Below are 23,387 nucleotides of genomic sequence, written 5' to 3' on the forward strand. Positions count from 1 at the left end.
CTAACAAGTTTTCATCGCTTTGGTAGAGGAACAAGATCCCATGTATAATTTTCAATAATGAACGATATTCTTCATTCATAGCTGCGTCCCAATTTGAATGGCCTGAAGCTTCTGCAAAGGTGTTAGGATCATAATTCGCTAAAGCTTGAGCCAATAAAGAAGAGGCTCTATCGAACTGAGAACGTGTACATCGCTAATCTGTAGGATCACCAACAAGAGCACCTGCTACATCCCGAGTAGCATGGACCCATTTTGGAAGCTGAGGAGCTGAAGGAGGATCCTGAGAAGGTGGGGGAGGATTGTCATCCTCGCTGTCATCATCTGAAGAAGAAATATTTTCAGAAGTAGAAGGGATAGAGAGAGGATGCACATCCATTTAACTAGGCTCGTAGGCCGATATATTCTCAGCAAACTTTACATCTCTTCTAATGATAACATTTTTGGACTTAAGTGGAATACGTCTATATCCTTTGACATCTTCAGAATATCCAACAAAGATTTTTTTCACTCTTAGGTTCTAAAGCTTTATGTTTCTCATCTGGAATATGGGCCATGCTTCACTTCCAAAAACACGAAAGTGACTTACATCTGCTTTAATTGAGCTCCATGCTTCTTCTGGAGTGATATTCTTTAAAACCTCAGTAGGAGTGCGATTTACTATGTAATTTACACAGTTAATTGCTTCTTCCTAAAAATTAAGACTAAGTCCTTTAGATTGAAGCATACAATTAGCCATTTCCTTTAAGGTGTGATTCTTTCTTTCAACTACATCATTTTGTTGTGGAGTATATGGAACATTATGTTGCATTTGAATTCTGTTCTTAGTGAAAACGTTGATGAATTTGTTGTTAACATATTCTCCACCATTATCAGATCTTAGCTTAAGAATTTGATGTCTAGATTGTTTTTCAACAAAGGCCTTAAAGGCTAAGAACATGTTAAATACTTCACTCTTGAGTTTTAAAAAGTATACCCAAGTGAATTTGGAGAAATCATCAATAAAATTTAAGAAATACTTGTAGCCAGAGAATGAAACAACTGGAAGTGGACCACATAAATCACTATGCACAAGCTGTAAAGGGGCCGAGGCATGCCAAGAGGCACATTTTTCAAAATTGTCCCAATGATGTTTTCCAAGTACACATCCAGAACAAAACCATCTTTGCAAGATACCATTGGAAGACCTGTCACCATATTTTCTTTACATAGATTATGAAGGGAGTGATAGTTTAAGTGACCAAATCACTGATGCCAAATTTTGCTCACTTCATCATTATGAGCAACAAATACCAAGGGAAGATTTGATAACCCAAAGTTGTTAAACTTATACAACCTTGTAGAATCATCAACATGCCAGTAGCTAAAATCTGTCTAGGATCTCTTAGGTCCTTAATTACAACATTGTGAGGTGAAAATTCAATGATTTTACCTTCACCTAAATGAGTTATCTGATATACAAATAGAAGGTTGCAGGATAAGGTTGGAATACATAATACATCATTCAAATTGACCATTGTCTAAATGAATAGTTCTAGTCCCTACAACACTAAGAGATTTGTCATCACCAACATATATATTTTTGGTGTTACAATCATTTAAAGAAGAAAACATGGCTTTGTTTTTGGCCATGTGATAAGAAGCTCTTAATCAATGAGCCACTCATGAGAATGAGAAGAAGAAGATACATTTAGTGCATAACCAGATCGAGATGCTTGACAACCACACGCAGAAAGTGTTATTCCTGAAGATGAAGTTGAAGTTGAAGAGTGCTCCAAATGAATGTTATGCTTCGTCATTGCTGCTTCCAAGGCTTCCATCTTCTTAAAGAATTTGGATTCTAAGTGGCCATCTCGATTACAAAAGTGGAAATGTCTATCAGTCTTCTTCCCTTTGGCTTTATTTGCCTTATCATTTTGTTGAAATGATTTTTCATTTTGAGATTGAAATTGCTTAGGACCCTTGTTTGGTTTAGGACCATTCTTTTTAGGATATTGCTTCTTAGGATTCTTTGAATTTGGTTGCTGTTGGGCGGCTAAGGCTTTCTGAAAAGAGTTTCCAAGATTAAGAAGACCAAGATATAAGAGCTTTTCTTGTTCTCTTATTAAAGAATCACAAAAAGCATCAAAAGAAGGGGGCTTGTAGTCTTTTCATTGAGAAATAAAGGCTTCTCTAGTAGAATGGAAGGTGGAAACAAACACAGAGTAGGTTGGTCCCAAATTCGTAAGAATGGAATATATAAGGCTACCATCTTCTTTCTTAACCTTAACACCTTCCAAGAGAAGTCTAAGGGTCTTGAACTTGGACAAAAAATCTTCAATGGAATAAAATTATTGGGCCCAATGTAAGCAACTCATTTTCGAGTTGATGGGCTCTAATTTCATTTTTAATTCCAAAAACTTTAGTGAGTTGTTTCATTGCTTCAATAGGAGTATCAAGTTTTGCGATATGGAATCTAAGGTCTAGAGGAATAGACATCCCTATCAACCCACATGCTTGATCTTGCCTATTTTGCCATTTAGCTACCTTATCTTCATCTTGAGGTTTCGTTTCTTGGCTTGAGGCTATTCTGTAAAGACCTTTACTTCTAAGTAAATCCACAATGTAGGACCACCATTGGAAGTAGTTGGTTCTGTCAAGAATAACTTGGCATGGACTTTCCATTTTAACATAAACTAAAGTTGTAGATGCTGAAACTAAGTGTTCCAATGGAAATATCTCGAAAAATTAGGCCGATTAAAAAAAACGGCTTTGAAAACGGCTTCCGGATGAAGAATTTATGGCTTTTTGAAGAAAAGTTGTTGAAGATGCCGACAAAGTGCGTGAATGTGTGAAAATGAATGATAATGTTATATTTAAAAAAAAAATCTCCCCCCTTTCCAAACATAAATCTAATTAGCTCACTTTAAAAAAAATATATGTGACTCACTTTTATAAATAAGTGAAAGTCACTTTTACAATGGTACTTTATGAGCTACCCACTAAATTGTAACTTAAATAAAAGATAAAGAGACTTTAGAATTATAAGTGACTCACTTTTTATAATGGGTGAGAACACTTTTACATAAAGTAACTTTGAAATATAAGCGACATGTGCTTTTTGAAAAAGTAACTCAACAAAAAGAAAGACTTGAACCCAAGACCTCTATTCTCATAAAATAACTTTGGACCAAGTGAGCTAGTTTAAAAGGTTGGTAATTTTTGGAAAAGAGGAAGGGGTTTTTTTTTGAATCACTGAAGCTTTGGGGTGCGTGCTTACTTGAGAAATCTCTTTTTTCCCTACAAAACAAAAACCACACAAAACCCAACATGGACATACAAAAAAAAAAAAAACTTTATGGTTTGAAGTTAACTTTACCTGGAAACTATAAATTTTCCTCAATGTTTTTGGTTTTCCGTGATCACACCAAGGCGTAGCGAAAAAGAGCATATGCATGAGAAAAATCCTTCCTTTATGTTTTTTATTTGCTTAGATCGCACAGAGCCGTGGGGAAAGAGAATACGCAGAAATGAAAGGTATAGATCTAGTAATATAAAACAAAGAGATAAATAAACCGAAATAAACAGAGAGAAAATAACTAAAAATTGCAAATAAACACTCTATACCTCCAGATCTTAAAAATGATGTAGCTAAGGCTACCAGAAACCTTTTCGTGTGTAACAAAAGTGGTTCCTCACTAGAACAAATGATCCTAACACAATAGAGCAGTCCTCTTGGCCCGAAAGCAGTAAAAAACAATAAATCTAGGAAACAACAGTCGGATGCAGTTCTACCGGCTTCAGATTTGGATCACCAATGGATGCGGCCCTTAAATAGCTCTGATACCATGTAGGAATTTACAGGGTAAGTTCCTTAGACAAAACACCAAAGGACACCGCTCACAAACAGATCACAGATCAATACACCAATATTCTTGACGTGGTTAAAACCCTTAAAGAGGGAAACAGTCCATGGCCTGAGCCAACACATCCACTTCAGACAATTTATTAATAAAAGAATGAAAATTTACATAAGCTTCTCTCATGAACGGTTACCCTACAAATGACCCTCCATGCTCTTTAAATAGATATCATGGACCAATCGGGTGTTAAGCCACAGATCAAGTGTTGGTAATACCGAGGAGAGAATGAACCGTTGGATCACTACATATTGTGACCGTCGGATTGTAAGTTACAAAAGTACATAGTAGAGAAACACACTTTACCCAACTCTACACTAGACCAAGTTATACTTAACTATTTCAGATAGAAGTATTCCTAAGAAACCCTTCCACTTGCGCACTTGACCCTTTGATCTTCTCCTCCTTATATAGTTTTTGGCCTTTCTCAATACCTCGAATTTGTGGTATTCTTGGACGGGATCAAATAGTCGTTCCTCCACTCAATATTGTGGGCTAATACCATGGTATTGACCCTTGGTATTCTTTAATCTTGAATTTCCTTGATTTTCCAACCCATACAGGCTTTTCCTCTTGTGAAAGTGCATGCATACATATACGCTGTTTTTGTTCTGTTAACCCATGTGTATTACGTGTATATGCTTCTGTTCTCTCTCTCTCTCTCATACACATACACACATATACCCATATGGTTAAAGCCAACCTATTTTTTACACACATATGATTAAATTGATTATATTTCCCTAAAATTTACTAGTTTTAATAGTAAATTACATGGGTTTTATTGAATATTCATCTACATCCTATATGTCTGATTCTTCAACTAGAATAAGCACCTATAATACTATACATAGGCATAATATTTGAATCCTTAAAAAATACCTTGTACCTTTTGTGCCATGTGACATGATGAAGTATGTCAACATGATTGAATTATAAGAGTACCTTATTGGTTGAAGATGCTCATACTTAACTTTAGACTTCATAGAATATTCAAATTTTATCTCATCATTGGTCACTTCACATAAAACGTTAAAATATCCATTATACACTTCACATAAAATGTTAAAATATCCATTATACACCCTTCCACATTTTATTTTGATGTCTGTAAATATAAGATGTATTTTTCCAAAAAGAACTTATGATCACATGGTTTAATGATGCTTAGGCATAGGCCTTATTTCCTTGGTATATAAATGATGTTATCATGTTTAAGGGTATTTCCCATATTAAAAGTTAAATATGTCTATGTTTTTCACTGAAGACATCATTGATGGTAGGTTGGTTATGGAAGTTTCTCTCATTTTTTTGTATGAATACATATTGTTTCTAAGAGTAAAAGGAGAGATTGAAGATATTTGAAGAAGATCCAATCAAATGATAATGAGGTAGATTGAAGAGACAAATTCTGGGAGATACATTAAAGAGATAAACTAAGGAAAATACTAAATATAAAACTATATAAACATATTTGATGAAACAATTGGTTGTAGGTATAGGGTTTTTGAATTGATACCCAATTGTTCATGTGGATATTTTATGAAGGCCCTAATCATTGGGCTTTGACTTGAGGAAATATTTTGTTAGGTTCTTCATATTTAATTCTTCATTAAAATTTAAATATGTGTTATGAATATATATTTTGTTATGCTTATGTGCCTTGATAGAATCCCATATAGGTTTTACATCATAAAAGCATCCTATGGAAACAATGACTCTTGATACAAGCCCATCCTAAGGGAAAACAATGATGCTTGTTATTGGAGCATCATGGCCTTGAAAGTTATCCTAGATGCATTTTGAATTCATGTACAAGTTAAATATAGCTTCATAAGCATTTAGCATGGATTTTTGAACTTTGGAATGTTTATCTAGCCTTAAGAGTGCATTTTTGGAACATTTGACTTGCATTTCATCATGCTATAAGTATATGTGTTTATTTAGAATGAAAGGACCTTTGGGGATCCATTCATGAAATATAACGCTATTGATAGATAAAGGGAATCTTGAATAATCATATATAAGTTTGAAATCATCAACTGGGTTCATATTCATATTAGTGTGCATTTTTGAAAATGTGGTGTGAATATTTATAGCACTAACAAAAACGATGCTTTTTTTTTGAAAATTTCATTTTTGCAAACCTATATCTTATAGGTAAAAATAAAATAAAGAAATATTGATATGAAGGGTTGTTAATCGTATGAGATACTCTAGTTTGGTACAATAGAATTTCCATGAGCATGTGTTTTCTACATCCAGCATGCATTTTGTTGTCATGTTGGTTTATTGGCATTCTATGTAAAAAGTGTAGTTTTGATGCACTTTGTAAAAGAAAAGGTTCTTAAGGTTGAAATTGAAAATATAAAAATGTGGGAAGGTTAGTGCTATGAAACAGCTCAAGAAAAGATAGAAAAGATAGATCAATGCCTTAGAATTCAGCCTCTTCGAGGGGGCAACCTCCTTTACATTACATAAATGAACAATTCTTGGATGATTCAAATGACAAAACCTCCTTTATATATATAGGAGTCTAAGGAGTCACAATATAATCCAGCCGACCTAACAATAATAATATAAAGCCACAAAAATAACAATAGAGGATTCTATGGGCACATTAATAACAATATGGGGGCAATGGGGGCACAACAATATAAATAAGGGGTATAACTACAATAGTAATGGGGTAATCACTAGTATTATAGGGACCCAACATGCCCCTCTCCTTCAAAAAAGTGTTGTCCTCAACGCTTGAGTAGTTCTGGATATTTCTGCATAAAATTCTCATCCTCCCATGTGGAATCTTCAGCGGATAAGTTCTTCCACTTGATAAGGTACTCTGAAATTGATCGATTTCGTAGCTGTCGAGTTCTTGTTTCTATAACTGCTTCTGGTTCCAATATAATTTTTCCTTCCTCGTCAAGTTTGGCAATATTGTTTGAACTAGGAGCTTGTCACCTATAACCTTCTTTAAGCATGAAACATGGAAAACTGGGTGCAATCGAGAAGCTGCAGGAAGCTCCAATTTGTATGCCATAGTACCAATCTTTTGCAACACCTTGTACGGACCATAATACTTTGGTGATAATTTATTATCCTTCTTAGCTTGCTTGAGGGACATTTGCTTATATGGTTGTAGCCGTAGGAATACCCAATCACCTACATCAAAACTTCTTTCACTGCGATGTTGATCTGCCTGTTGTTTCATTCTATTCTGTGCCAACACGAGGTTATCCTTTAAGAGTTGGAGGACTTGTTGTTGATGTTCGATGTGATGTTCCACTACCTGAACCTTAGAATTTTCTCTTAAATATGATGTGATGGATGGTGGTTGATACCCATAAAGTGCCATAAATGGGGTCATTTTTGTTTTTGTATGGAAGGAAGTGTTATACCACCATTCAGCCAGAGGCAACCATTTGACCCATTGTGTCTGTTTATCAGATACAAAGCAACGAAGATATCCTTCCAAACATTTGTTTACTATCTCAGTTTGCCCATCAGATTGAGGATGATAAGATGAGCTATGAGCTAACTGAGTACCAAGATGAGAAAATAATTCTGTCCAAAAATTTCCAGTGAAAATGGGATCTCTGTCACTTACAATAATCTTTGGGTTTCCATGTAGCTTTTGAATTGTTTCCATAAATGCAGTAGAAACTGTACTGGCTCTAAATGGATGTGATAATGCACAAAAGTGTGCATACTTGGTAAGTCTGTCAACTACCACCATGATGACACTCTTTCCCTCAGACTTGGGTAAACCTGTGATAAAATCCATTGATACCTCCTCCCAACGTTGGCTTGGAATGGATAAAGGTTGTAATAGACCCGGTGTCTTAATTGTTTCAACTTTATTTTGTTGGCAAACCAAACATTCTGCCACAAACTTTTGAATATCTGATTTAAGGCCATCCCAAAAAAATTCCTTCTTAACCCTGTGGTAAGTTTTAAAAATCCTGAGTGCCCTCCTAAGGGAGAAGTGTGCAATTCCATAAGAATCTTTTGTTTTAGCTGGGAATTCTTACAGAGGTATAAGCGATCTTTGTACCATAACGAATCATTTTTCCAGCTAAATCTATTAGACGTACTAGTTGTAGCTTTCGAATAAGTGCCCACACTTCTTCGTTATTCTTCCATTCCTCCCTTGCTTCATTTATCCAATCTGGTTGGATGATAGAAATAGCGCACAACAATGCTTCCACATCCTCATCCTTTCTTGAGAGTGCATCTGCCACCACATTTTGCTTCCCTTTTTTGTAGATGATTTCAAAGTCATAACCCAACATCTTTGTGACCCACTTTTGTTGCTCTTCAGAGGATAATCTTTGTTCTAAAAAGTATTTAAGGCTATCATGATCCGTTTTTACCTTGAAGTGTCTTTCCATTAGGTAGGGTCGCCATTTCTTAAGTGCATGGAGTATTGCAACATTTCCTTCTCATAAATAGCTTTTCTTAGAAACTTTCCCTTGATTGGACGACTTTCAAAAGCAATGGGTCTTTCATCTTGCATTAGAACAACACCAATTCCATTTCCTGAAGCATCACATTCCACAATAAAGGTTTTTGTGAAGTCCGGTGTAGCTAAGACCGGTGCTTGGCACATTGCCTCTTTAAGATGTTCAAAGGCCTTTGTTGCTTCCGGAGTCCATGAAAATGCATCTTTCTTCAATAATGTCGTTAGAGGTGCTGCTATTCTCCCATAATTCTTAACAAACTTGGGATAATACCCTGTCAACCCAAGAAATCCGCGCAAATGCTTTATGGATGTGGGATTTTCCATTCCTTAATGGCTTTAATTTTGCTAGGGTCTACCTTAACTCCTTCATGAGATACAATATGACCCAAATATTCCACCTCCTGGACTCCAAAAAAACATTTGGATCTTTTGGCATATAATTGTTTCTCCTCCAATAGTTGTAGCACCCTGTCAACATGTTCAACATGATCCTTCCAAGACTTGCTGTAGATAAGTATATCATCAAAAAATACTAACACAAATTTTCTAAGGAATGGTTTGAAAATTGAATTCATCAAACCTTGAAATGTTGAAGGTGCATTGGTAAGGCCAAAAGGCATGACCAAAAATTCATAATGACCCTCATGAGTTCTAAATGCCGTTTTCGGAATGTCTTCAATCTTCATTCTGATTTGATGATATCCTGAACGAAGATCCAACTTGGTGAAGTAAATTGATCCATGCAATTCATCCAGTAATTCATCAATGACAGGAATGGGGAACTTATCTTTAATAGTGAGCTTGTTGAGCTCCCTATAATCCGGACACATGCGCCATGATCCATCCTTCTTGTGCACCAATACTACTGGAGCAGAGAAAGAACTTTGACTCGGTTGAATTATACCAGCCTCTAGCATTTCTGCAACCATACGTTCAATTTCACTTTTTTGGACATAGGGATATCTGTACGGCCTGATGTTTGGAGGAACACTTCCTGGAATCAGATGAATAGCATGATCATGATCACGCATAGGTTGGAGACCTTTGGGAGTCTCAAATACCTTGGAATGATTGTCCAGGACTTTTTGGAGATCTGGAGAAATAGATGATTCTAATGTGGAAACATCTAGCGAACATAATTGTGCAATTATACCCCTTTGCTCCTTTTTTAGAAGCTTTGTCATACCATTAGAGCTGATTATCTTTCCCGGTTTCCCTGCAATACCCTTAATTCAACTTCCTTTCCTTCCGTAGAAAATTTGATGAAAAGTTCTTGAACATTAAAAGCTATTGTACCCAAGGATTGTAGCCATTGGACTCCTAGTACAACATCAGCACCTCCCATTGGAATGGAAAGCATTGGGCTAGTCAATACATATTCTCCCATGGATAGCTTGATATTATGGCACTTTCCAGAGAAATTTATTGTTCCTCCATTTGCAATCATCACTTGACACTCTGGTGCTGGATATAGGAAGCAATTCAATTCTTTTGCTACCCTACAATGAATAAAATTGTGGGTGCTTCCTGAATCAATCAACACTATTACCTTTTTCTTCTTGATTTGTCCTTCTATCTTGATGGTTTGAGGAGTGGTAATTCCCGCCAATGCATTACAAGATATGGTCGGATTTATTTGTTCTTCATCTAGGCTTTGTTCCTGGAGCATATCCTCTTCTTTTGACCTTTCTTGCTCCTTTTCTTCTTCCTCTTCACAATCTATGTAGAATAATTTCTTCTCAGCACACTTATGACCTTTAGTGTATTTGCTATCACAACTGTAACAAAGCCCTTTTGCTCTTTTTTCTTCCAATTGTTGTGGTGTCAACCTTATAGGTTGTGGAAGACTAGGGGCAACTGCACTTCTGTCTTTATAGTTGTGAGTGGTATGCTTCCTGGTTGCCATAATTTTGCTTTCCATTTTTCTTGCTAACCTGAATGCCTTCTCTAATGAATCAGGTTCCCAAAGTCGAACATCATGTTGGATATTATCCTTTAAAGACCCTATGAACACATCAATCCTATGCTCCTCTGGAATATCTTTTACCCTTATGTTCAATTTTTGGAACTCCTCAATGTGCTCCATTATTGAACCCTTTTGTTTGAGACTTATCAATTGGCTAAAAAAAGTGTTTCTTTTTGTATCCTCATAATGTGCTATCAATTCTTCCGTAAAAATTGCCCAAGTGATAAATTGTTTACGAGAGCAAAGCCATTGATACCATACAAACTGATTTGGTTCCAAATATAAAGTTGCCATACGTACCTTTTTTGTGTTTTGCACATTATTGAGATCGAAGAATTGCTCCATCTGTAATATCCATGTGGCGGGATCCTTGCCATCAAACTTCCTCATATCGATTTTTGGAATATGGTGGGTCTTCGATCCAACATTAGAGTCTATGGAATCATGATTAACATTTCTTTTGTTCACATCATGAGTTTCCTTTACAACCTTTTCACCATTAGTAAGTATTTCTTGTAGAAAATTTGTCAAATCTGTATTCAAATCTGCCATGTCTGTCTTCAAATCTGTCCTCAAATCTGCCTTCAGATCATCCATATTAGCTTCCATGCCCTTTATCTTAGATTCCACGCCATTTATCTTAGCATCTGTTAGCTTTTGTGAGCGTGACATTTGTTGCACTTGTTCTTGTAATTTTGATATATCATGTAGCATTTCTTCCTCTTCTTCATGAGTCCTGCTAGAGATTTCAGGTTCCTTACTAGGTGTTTTCATTTTCTTTCCTCGGGGCATCAGTTACCGATATATAATGCTTTACTATGCCCTTTGAATTCCTTCAAACCAAGCTTATGCAAAAATTAAAAAAAAACTACACACCTTTTTTTACTTTGTAGAAGCCTGATATTGAATCTGATGTATCTCTGTAATTTCGAATCATCCGGTTCTGAAATTGTGACCTGTAGTAGCCTTCTATGTCCTCTTTCCAATGCCACTAGTTTGATCCAAATTGGATTCTCCAAGAAAGAGTTATGCACAATCTCCCGCAGTGACCTAATTATAGACTAGTTCAGTAGAGCGAACTTGTATGAAGTGCCACGTGTCACTGTTTCAACCTTTGACTCTGAAAAATATATAAAAGAAAACTACAGTCCTTCCTCTTTCTGTGCCTTCTTACGAAATTTCAATCCGATGCTCAGAGAGAAAGTTATGACGATTTTCCCCAGGTCACCTGTTTTGAGTGTAATTCAGGAGTTTGCAAATGTTGCGCGAAAAGCTCTGAAATTCGGACCCAAGGTTCAGCGCGATTTCTTCTCAAATGGGTTTTTTTTGCGACTTCTGAAACGTCACAGAAAAAAAGTTATAGCAAAAATTCCACGATGACCTGTTTGGAGCAGCGAAACCCTAGAATCCAAAGCTCTGATACCAAATGTTATGAAACTAGCTCAAGAAAAGATAGAAAAGATAGATCAACGCCTTAGAATTCAGCCTCTTGGAGGGGGCAACCTCCTTTACATTACATAAATGAACAATTCTTGGATAATTCAAATGAAAAAACCTCCTTTCTATATATAGGAGTCTAAGGAGTCACAATATAATCCAGCCGACCTAACAATAATAATATAAAGCGACAAAAATAACAATAGAGGGATTCTATGGGCACATTAATAACAATATGGGGGCAATGGGGGCACAACAATATAAATAAGGGGTATAACTACAATATTAATGGGGTAATCACTAGTATTATAGGGACCCAACAGTTAGTTAGAGAATGAGGAATAGCAAAAAAAATCAGGTCAAAAATTGGTCAATATTCGACCTCATCATATATTTTGTGTGAAGACTAGTTCACTGGAACTAGAAACAATGCACGGAAAGTGGAAATTTGGCAAGTTAATTACTCGTAGATGGTGCTAATATGGGAAAATGTGGAAATTTAATGTTGTATTAAATGTAATATACTTCAATTATCGACTTCCATATTTGGTCATGAATGATTTTGTATGGTATGTAATTCATTTTCCTAAGTCAACTCAAGCTTATGAAACACCTTATTTTCAAGTCTACAACTCAATCTTTGGACTCTTGATTCAATTTCAACAGTGTTGCATGCATTTTAATAGCACATGATAATGAGACATAAATAATGACATGCTATTCATTCCTTCAAAACCTTTAGGCATGCATAATTTAAATATGATATATTGTTTTAAGAGGACATGAAACTTAATTGTGTAAATTGAGTATTTATTACACATTGAATTTTGAACAAATTTGAGATATGAATCATTGTAATTGAATAGTGAAGGTGGTGCGTTGACCAAAGAGAGATGGAGAGAGAGAGAGCCTCTAGAAAATACAATAAGGCCCTAGATAATTAGCCACTCAAAAATGAATAAAGATTGTTGTTATGATTATGACACTTGAAATACTAGTAAATGTCAAGTTTATCTATAACTATCTTTTCTAATAATAATGCAAAAAAGTTGTATTTTATCACAATCTCACACAATCACATCAAAAGAGATATAGATTTACAATATTTCTATATCTAATTAGGTGAAAGAAGCGAAAATTATGTGATAAAAAAGCATGCATTAAAGAAGACATTTTTCAAAATAGATAAATAATTGTTTTCTTCTATTTTTATTTTTTGAGCAAATAACTAGGAAAATCCACCCAAAGGGATCACATCTCATCGGCTTATGAGCATAGCTTGACCCCAAGGGCGTTGAGGAGAATTGACCTTGTGACCTCCCATTAGGGAGAAGCTTTAGCAACAGGAACTCGACCAATTGAGCTAACCTTGGTGCTTTTATTCTATGTTTTTCATCACGATGACAATTAAAATTTGTATTATAAAAGGTTTTGGGTGACCCTTTATAGCATAAAAGATGAGAAGTTTAATGTCGAAATGTCTGATGTCTGGAAATAACTATAATAAATCCATAAAAAAATCTATGAATACCTAACCAAATCGTCCCACTCAAAACTTTGCAGTTCAAAAAACTAGATGTAAAAAGATAGTGTGATAAAACATTATGAGAAGTTGGAACAACCTTTCATTTTCCAAAAATGGGTCAGATAATCAAAGGTGAGTTTATAGTTCTTATTTGTTTTCTTTCTAGGCACCTGAGACCAATAATCTCAATCATCTGAGGGCCTAATTTCTATCTCACAAGTGGAAGTGGTTGTTTCTTTTCTCATGGTAGAGATAGCTCCTCCATGAATTATGGATGCATAACTTAGGGAGGTCTCTATTTCCATTGGATTCATATTTAATTGTATCAAGGAAACATCTTATTTTATTTTCAAATTTATTAACTCCTTTAATATAATGGTTTCTGCACAAGGGGTGGGGGTGGGGGGGGGGGGGTGTGGTGTTGGGGCCAGCAAACTCTATCCAAGTTGGATGCTTCCATAGTTGCTTCCTCCTTAAAAATTCCTAGGGTGAACCTTCTTGGTATATTATCATTTTTATTAGCTAGAGAATTTCATTAGCCCCATTCCACTAGGTAGGATTATGGTTGTACTTCCTTTTGACAAGGTGACTATATTGTTTAAATTGTTACATGTTACTTATTGGTACAATTATGGAAAGATATCATCCTTTGCCTTATCATGAAGCAATCTCTACACCTAAAATTGATATTTTTTATAGTCTAGTTTCTATTTCCAAACATATTTAGTAATACCTAACTAATCTATTCCCAAATTCCTTTAGATATATCAATTTCCACATATATTCTTGAATATTTCGTGTATTTTCTTTCCACCATTTCAAGACTATAGGAGATTTAATTTTCAATTCCATTTCTAATTCTAGATAAAGTCTCGAAGGCCTAGAACTAAACTATAAGGTTGGGGAGAATTAAGAAAACAAGTATCAAGGATAAATAGTGAGACTAGGGGTTAATTTGTGGGGAACAAAGGCTTCATATAGAGATCAATATTTCCCCATAACTAAGGTCCAATGTGCATAATGATATCCCTATCTTCCATTGAGTCAAATTCCATTATGAAAAAAACCCAAGTGTAGGGCTATAAATAAGCTTCCCCTTTTAACAACTTTCAAATCTCGAAACCTTAACTATATTAGATCACTTAGTTTATGAAATAAATCCTTAAAAAATATTTTCATCCCATGATTCTTATAGAATATTGACTAAATTTTGGTATCCTAAAAAAAAATGATAACAAGAATAGATATTACCTTTTCAATAGTGGTATGTCCTAAAGGATGTTTCTATTTGAACAAGCTAGGATAAGGGAAAGCCTCCTTGAAATATTTCTTTCGAGTTCCATCATCCACATCTAAGGGGAGGTAAGGGTTTTTGGAGCAATGGAAGAATTCAACTTGTTTAATAAATACGGTGTTGGAAACCTTAAGGTGATTGGTTAGGAAATAGATAAAAACCAATTGCAAGTGTTTATTGCATGGTTAAAACCATGAAAAAAGGCCATATACCTGGGCCCCAAATGATGTAATCACTTGGAGCAATGTATTAATACAAAATGAAAATAATTTAAATATGGGTTTCCCACAATAAATCGTCAACAAATGCCCCCCGTGCTCTTTAAAAAGATATCATGGACCAACCAAGTGTTAAACAGTGCATCGAGATAGCCATTAATATTGGGGAGAAGATAAATTTTCAAATCACTCTATGTATAAAACATGATTGTGGCTATCAGATTAGATAAATATAATTCATATTCAAGAAACCTATTTTACCTAAAGACACATTAAATGAAGTTGATATTAAATAATTCCTTTGAATCTAAATGTCCTAACATCCCACCTTAAGAACAACTTGTGACAAATGAAGGATTCATAAAGTTGACACAATAAGAGAAGCAAGGAGACAATAGAGCCTATTCCCCATTAATGAAAACTTCCCAAACTCCTAACAAAGATCAAATTTTCAAAAAATGTGTCTTTCATAAGAGACTATAAAAATGTTTGCAACTTGATCATTTATAGGGAAATAAAGCACTTCGAGAACATGATCATGCAATGTGTGTGTAGCTCAGTGTGTTTTATGTGCTTATTTTGAATTGGATATTTGGAAAGTTGAGTGGCACTACGATTATGTTGTAACGACTGCAACACCCTCCAAAATTTTGGCTTACACTCAAATTTCAGAGCCTTCCTTGGTCTTTCCCTTTATTGTTGCAAACACTTGAGCTCATTTCATGAGCTTTCTTAGAGTCTTTTCACCTCTTTTTCTTGTTTGATCAACTGTCGTCTTTTGGCATGTTTGACTGTTTTACGATGCTTGAGGAACTTTTTTGGCAACTTCAAAGGTAGGTATTTGTGTATTCGAGTTTTCCTAGCTATGTAAACACCTATCGTACTCATACACAAAGTTTTAAGCACTGTCGCACAAGTGTCGTCACGGTCGTCCTAAAGTCTAACTCAAGTGTCGCACTTGTTGCTTCTTGTTATGAGACAGTCTCACAGAGGGTAATGCTTTGTCTTGTTGTTCCGGTGGTCTATGTTTTCGTGTCATCGAAGTATGCTAAGTGTGTGATTACAAAGTTCAAATTCTACACAATTTCACCTTCCTCTTGCAATTAGTCATTTCTCCAAAAATCTTCTCGACTGGGAAAATCACTTCATTGAACCCCAACTAAAGTGTGCACTGCGCAGTATTAGCCCTCAGTGATGCAACCTTACTTCCTGGAACTATGTAGTGTGCATTGACTGCCCCCCAGGGCAATTGCACTACATAATTCCAGAGTTGAACAAGCTCCCTTCATCCCCCGAATTGGGTAGTAACTCCTCCCAACCTGACTTGAACTGCACATTTCGTAATCTCAGTCCTCAAGCTTCTCCCTTACCTATTGGAACCCCACAATGCACAGAGATCCTAGCCTGCCTTACCTCCCAGAACTACGCAGAAGTGTCCCTAGTGTCCTCCCTCAACTAAAGCACACTGACCTCAACAACTGTTTAGATCTGCCCTCTGGGTTTCTCTGTTGCCCAATCCTCTATGTCTCTGAAAATTGTGTATATATATCTCCCAGGGTCCCATCTTGCATTAGCTATTGACTGTCTCAACAACCTAATCTTGTCTCCCAATGGTCACTGTGCAATTTTTCCCCTCAGTGAGGATTGTGCTCAGAAGTTCCTTAATCAAGCTTGAGTTACATTCTGTGTAGTATCAGTGACCAACCTCTCTCGTTGTCACTTGGAACTGCGTAATGCATAGTTACTGGGCCCTCTTTCCCAGCCTGTCACTTGTCCTGGGCTCAATCCATAAATATCAATGCATCATGAGTGAATTGCATAAACAGGTACATGGTTAGATCATGGTGAGATGATGAAGAAGGATAAGAAGGAGGAAACATGTTGAAAACTCACTTACAGTTGGACGAACAAAGAAACCTATCAAGAACGAGCAAAAGGAACACATTTATGCAACCACCTCTCAAGACCAAATATCATTGAATACCCTACATCAACAAGCCTATGCGAAGGAGAAGAGAAAGCACATCTAAGAACACATCTATCACTCAGCAGTAACAGTGGCTTGACATTGCCACCTCAGTAAGCTAGTCCATGTCAGCAGTGTCATGTCAAGTCATGTCATGAGTTTTCAAAGGCCACATCACTATTATGAGCCATGTATATTATAAATCAAATGTAATGTAAAGTGGAAGTCCAATGGACACACATGAATATGAAGAGTCATGTCAGTTGAAAATTCATAGGAAGTTGAACAGTCATGAGGGTAGTCAAAGAGTCACAAGGGTCAAGCATCACCCCTTGGTTATATATACCCCCTCATTGTATGAGCAAAGGACTTTTTCACCTTGGCTCCTCCCATAAAGCATAGAGAGTTTCAGTTAGTTCTTTGAGGAGCAAGGAGTGGCTCCAATGTCCCACTACTAGGGCTAGTGATGTACAATGTAAATATGTGTCTTGGAACTTTTTCTTAATTACAGAAGCCTTTTCAGGCTAGCACATTTCCATGCATGACTTATGGATGTTTGTAAGACTATTATGTGAGCATTTATATTTCATGTTTGTTTTCACATGTACTAAGATAGTTGAACTATTTTGGTTGTTTTAGTGCTTATATTGTTGGGAATGTGCTATAATGGTTGTCACTGTTGTCTCATCCTTGTGGACTATTTTGCAGGATACTAGATAGACCTTTCCTTACTTATCGGTTATAATGATCGTCACATCCGTTGTGGACTACTTTGTTAGATGGTAGATATATCTTTCCCTGTTCATTGGTTGTAATGACTATCACATTCGCTGTGGACTATTTCGTTGGATGTTGGACAGGCTTGCCTGGTTCATCCATGTCTCTTCCTGGGTGGTACTATTACCTCTCACTTAGAGGCTCACTTTTCTCCCCCCTTTTGCAGTAAGAGAACCATACAAAGTTGCGTTGCACGCTCACCTTGTTGTTCGAATATACCATTACATTACTCTCTCATGCTGATAGCTAGAGCTGAGGAAAACCTTTAAGTATTTAGCAACCGGGCCATTATACAGGATGGGACTTCTACATGAAACGGTGTGAGGTATGATTTGGACTTCATACTGGGAGGTACCCTAAATGTTGGCGGATCTACCACCATCAACATTTATGGCGCTAGAAGGAGGGAAGCTAGTATTATATGGTTGATTGTCCCACCAACCCCACTCATACATCTTTGGTCAAGGTAATAATGTTCACTCCCTATCCCCTACTCGTAACTCTAAAGTTGGTAATTCCTCAACACCCAGGCCTGAATGTGAAATCCCATGTCATCAGATTCAGGCTCTTTGCCCCATCACCCATCGATTTGCAAAAGTTGTTGGACTGATTCCGATGGTAATCACACTTCCATATTCTCAAAAGAAGAGAAAAACCACCCCACATGAGTAGCGTTATCCTCTATTGAAGAAGTGATCCTCGCCACTCTTGAAGAACTAACAGAGGTTGTTGAATAGGAAGAGGAGCCTCCACTCTTTCATGAAGGAGAAGGAGGCATTCCATTTCTCTCAGGTTCAAACTTTGACGGAGGAGGCAGAGGGTATGGAAACGAAGGAGAAGAAGAGGAAGAAGAACCAACATATGCAAAATAGGAATAGGAGGACGACGAAGAAGACGACATGGCAGACCAAAATTTGGATTGGATGAATCAGGCCCTGCTGGCACTTCTGGGTGTCCTGCACAAGATGCCAAGACACACAAAGAATCTCTTAACGAAATATGACCCTGACAAGATAGTGAAGGCAGAAGATCACTTAGACAATTTTTACCTACATCTACAAACACTTGAGGTACGTTATGATGACATTGCATGTAGATTGTTTCCATGTACCTTGGATGGTAGAGAAGTTGTATGGTACCACAACCTTCCTCCAAACTCCATTCAAAATTGGAGGTTATTCAAAAGGATCTTTCTTGAGAAATTTTCTGAAGATAAGACCCTTGCCATGTCACTGAAGGAGTTGGGTAGTCTCAAGATGGAGCAGAAATAAAAGGTTAAATATTTCAATTAGAGGTTCAACTGTATTTTGAACAAGTTTTCAGATGACATGAAACCTCATGACTCCATCACCATCGACTACTACACTTCTGCCTTGCTAACCAGTATTTCACAGTTTGTCAAGTGAACTATGAAACCAACTCTAACAGAAAACTATGAAGAGGTTATTTTCATAGAGAAGGACCTGTGTTATTGGAGTCATCATAGATGATGAACCCACCAAGGACTCCAAGGACATTGGTAAGAGGTCTCAGACCTCTGTGAGCAAGGCTAAAGAAAAGGAAATGAACGATATTGAAAGCCTTACTCGTCTCGTCAAGTCCCTGACCACCAAAATGGATGAACTCAAATAGAGGACAAGAGAGACCACCATGCACAGCAGGCCCCCAAGGTACCCAACTAAGAAGAATGCAGTTTCCAATGCCTGCAGTTGTAGCTTCCAACGGCAGCAGCAATCAACTGGAAAAATTTGCACAAAGTTCCAATATGGTTTTGAACATTGAGAAAATTGGCATGGATACATACTGCAGGTTCCACCACAAGCATCATTTGAAAAAGAAATGCCCAGAATGGAACCAAGGAATGAGTAGTATTGTTGTGTAGTTTATTGACACAGTCATGGTTGATGAGTTGGTTGACCCTGATGACGACGAAGAAGAAGTTGTTATAGTTGATGAAGCTCAAAGAATTGGGCATGTGGTAAACATGTATCAGCATGTTCTTGTAGCCCAGAAAAACATTATCGATAAAGAGCCTCTGAGTGATGGTCTGACCCAGAAGCAGGATAGCTAATACAACTTGAGAAGTCAGGGGCCAACCACTGTGATTGAGGTGTCGAAACAGAAATTCAAGGAAAATTTGTTAAGAAAAATGACTCCTCTAACTAACTCAACACAGAACACTCAGAGCAAGTCCAGGAAGACAGTCCCAACGAAAAGTGTTTCCACCAGCAGTAAAGACAAAACCATTCCACCAGAAACCATAAACTCAGTTCCACCCTTAGACACCTCGGTGAGTCTTCCTGCAATAGAATACAAAATTGTAGAAGACATGAAGAAGGTTCATGCGAACATCTCTCTATTTGAACTCACAAAAATCACGAACCAGCGGGACATTCTTCTACGAGCACTTGGGAAAACTTCTATTGGTGATGCTACCTCTTCAGACAAGGGATCTAGTAAGTCTACTGACACTCTCGCATATGTGCTTAATGTGCTCCACTTGGAGGCAAACTCACTCTTCCCACCATTCTTGTTATCATTTGAAATCTTTAACTTCAATGTACACAATTGCTTGGTTGATTTTGGTGCATCGGTTAATGTCATGCCACTCTTCGTGGCCAAGAAGATTAATGCTCAATGGAGTGAGAGAAATTCACGGATCATCCAACTAGACAAAACTTGTGTTATAGAAATTGGTGAACTCAAGGATGTGATCATTTGGTTATCCTCTAACGAATGAGTTCATCAATGCATCAACATTGTAATTGTGGACATCCTGGAAGCATATGGGGTATTTTTGAGCAGAGGCTGGTCAAGCAAGCTGCAAGGATACTTTTGCATGGACTAGTCACACTTATGGCTTCCATACAAGGGTAGAAAAAATCAAATCCGGGTACTCCCAGAAAGATACATGAAGCACATTGTTACTCCCTTGAATGGACATAATGAATCGTTGTCTTTCGCGGAACTTGTTTTCACTAATTAATTTCTAGAGACACAGTTGGGGTGATATCTTGCAGAAGCATCCCCAGTCCCTCTAGAGACACAGTTGGGGTGATATCTTGCAGAGCCATCCCCAGTCCCATCCTTTTACAGATGATATGTGGACCATGTACTTTGATGGATCTAAGACATAGGAGGGCTCTAGAGCTGGTTGTGTTTTAATAGACCCGTTGTAGAGAAAACACTTAATCTCTAGTCGCTTGGAATTCGAGTGCACAAACAAAACTGCAGAGTATGAAGCACTCGTCTTGGGCTTACAAAAAGCCATTGACCTCAATGTTGTTGTCCTGAAAGTGGTAGGTGACTCTGAAATCGTGGTGCATCAGGTACGTAACACTATACAATGTGTGTCACCTCATCTTAAGAGTTATCAACAAGAGGTATGGTGACTTATTTCTCATTTCCAAGCTTTCAATATCATTTTAGTACCAAGAATGCGTAATGAAGTCGCAGAGGCCTTGTGTTATACTCCTATACCAATAGGTGTCATATTTCATGATTGACTTGTTGAGCTCTGTAATCATTCCTTTCCTTGTTGCAAAGGTTTCCATATTATCAAAAATTTCAAAAAATGTAAAAAATGTAAAGAGGGTATGCCCTAAAAGAAAAATCAAAGGGTAAAAAGAATAAAATGGTAAAAAAAGTGAAAGAAATGAACCCCAAACAAAAATAGACCAGGAAAGTGTGCAAGTCCAAAATGCCACTACTTTTTCATTTTCTGTAATAAGCATTGTGTGCAACTTGTTAATTTATGCCACAATTGATGAATGGCCAAACAGCTTAATCTTGGCTAGTTCATATTTGAATTTCCTGTTTTAGAGATAGAGAATAAAATCTGACCAAACTGTTTAATCTTGGCAGATAAGTAGATAGGTAGAGTAAATAAAAAGGAGCTCAATAGTTAAATCTGAGCCCTTGGATGTAATAAGTGTAGACTTAGGTAGGCTTACCATGAAAAGAAAAGGAAATTTGATAAGGGTTTTCCAGTCTAAGTGCACCCGAATAAAGAAGAAAAAATGATAGGCCAAAGTAGGGAGGGTAGGTAGATGGTGTTGCAGAATGATACTTGTGATAGATTATGTCTCTAAATGTGTTAATCTTTATCTCTATCACAGGTGCCAGGCAGATATTATACTCGATGCATCTCAAGCAAGAAAGGTTGAATAACTAACCCCCCCTCATACTTTACCCTAAATATTTCACTAAATTCCCCAAAGTATTAAGATATTTTCTTGATATCACTCATAAACCACTCCTTCCCATCCATCTCATTCATAAAGTGCCTAAGTAAAACCCCATTTTAATTATGAAAATGGCAAAAAAATTTCCCGTAAATCCCTTTTTCCCACTACAACCTAAGTTTTAAATGTAAATTTCTAACATTTTAACTTAGCGTTGGTTCATTACTTTTTTTCATGTTAACGTTTAACACTTATTATATAAATCCCATATAAACATTACCCATCCCATATTATATAAATATATTAAAAAAAAAAACCAAATTTTAAATATCCCGCCCCAGGTCGAATAACGATCATACACACAGTCTAAACAAGGGTTAATAAGTTGATTCACAGTTTATTAAAAACATTCCCACCGTGACAAAGGGATTAATTAACCATTGGGTTAATCAATAAACATTACCTGACCAATAAAATTGTGCCCAAAACATTTAAAAAAACACAGTTTATTATGGTCGGGCCCGCAAGTTAACCTCCCGCCATCTCCAAAGATCGTCCGCCATCCGATTCCCGCTCGTTCATCCAACGGTTAGCATCCATTTTGTGACCACCCTAACCACCGAACGTTAACTCGTGGGGGTCCGACGGTTTTCTGCCATACCCAAGCCACATGTCGCCCGTTTAACCTGCTCACTCGCCCTCCACCCGAAACCACTCAGCCCCAAAAGCGGTGAGGGGTAAACCGCTTACCACCCTCCGCCACATCATCCGCCATGTCATCCTGATTCCGCTAACGTCACTCGAGTACTGCTTACGTCATCCGCCCATTAACACCAAAAACTCCCGCCAACCATTGTTTTGCTGATTAAAATGAATAAAAAGCCATTTTTTGCTGTAATGCTCCACGCCCTGTGCTCTCCTACAAGCAATCAAGTCCGCTGTTCCAGTTTCAACTATCGCCCGACCAGAAAGACTTTAGCAACGAGCTCCACAGCCTACCATTCGACCTATAGTGCACGGTCCTCCTCTTTAACACCGGTGCCATTTGAAACTTTTCAAAAATTAGGAGTTGGTGCATCAATTACCGTGGCTTATTAACAAATCTCCATAGGACTCACCATACCAGCCACAGAGAGATCCATAGCTGCACTGTTACCCTTTGAAAAAGGGAAATTTTGGGCTAAATACCAGACAGAGATGAATATAGTTGAAAAGGTCAAAGAGTATCAGATCACAGTGTAGAAATTTTGAATAATAAACACTTATTCACAGAGATTATCCTGATTATACACTATTGCGGAATACATGCATAATACATAACGTCCTCTACGTTGATCATCAATTTTGCAGTATTAAAAACAATGAAACATCAATCACATGCACACATTAACACAATATGTAACCCGGGGAAAGCTTACAGTTGAAAACCCCACACTATCTGTAAATTAATGATTGAGAACATGTAACAATACATAGTACAATACTCCTCACAAGTACTCAGCACTATCTCCACCTATTACACACAAAACTAGCTCAGATCCGAACAAGTCACAGGTTCAGATCTCCTCCACTGCTTTGCCTGCCTCCACTACACAATGCCTAGTGAAAATCATCCACACTGAAAATCACGTGAGCACAGGCTATTTCACTGGGAATATGCTG

Source organism: Pinus tabuliformis, chromosome 7 (genome assembly GCF_031772625.1).
Source record: "Pinus tabuliformis cultivar Carrire ecotype Pingquan chromosome 7, CPIR1, whole genome shotgun sequence".
In the NCBI taxonomy this organism is placed as follows: Eukaryota; Viridiplantae; Streptophyta; class Pinopsida; order Pinales; family Pinaceae; genus Pinus; species Pinus tabuliformis.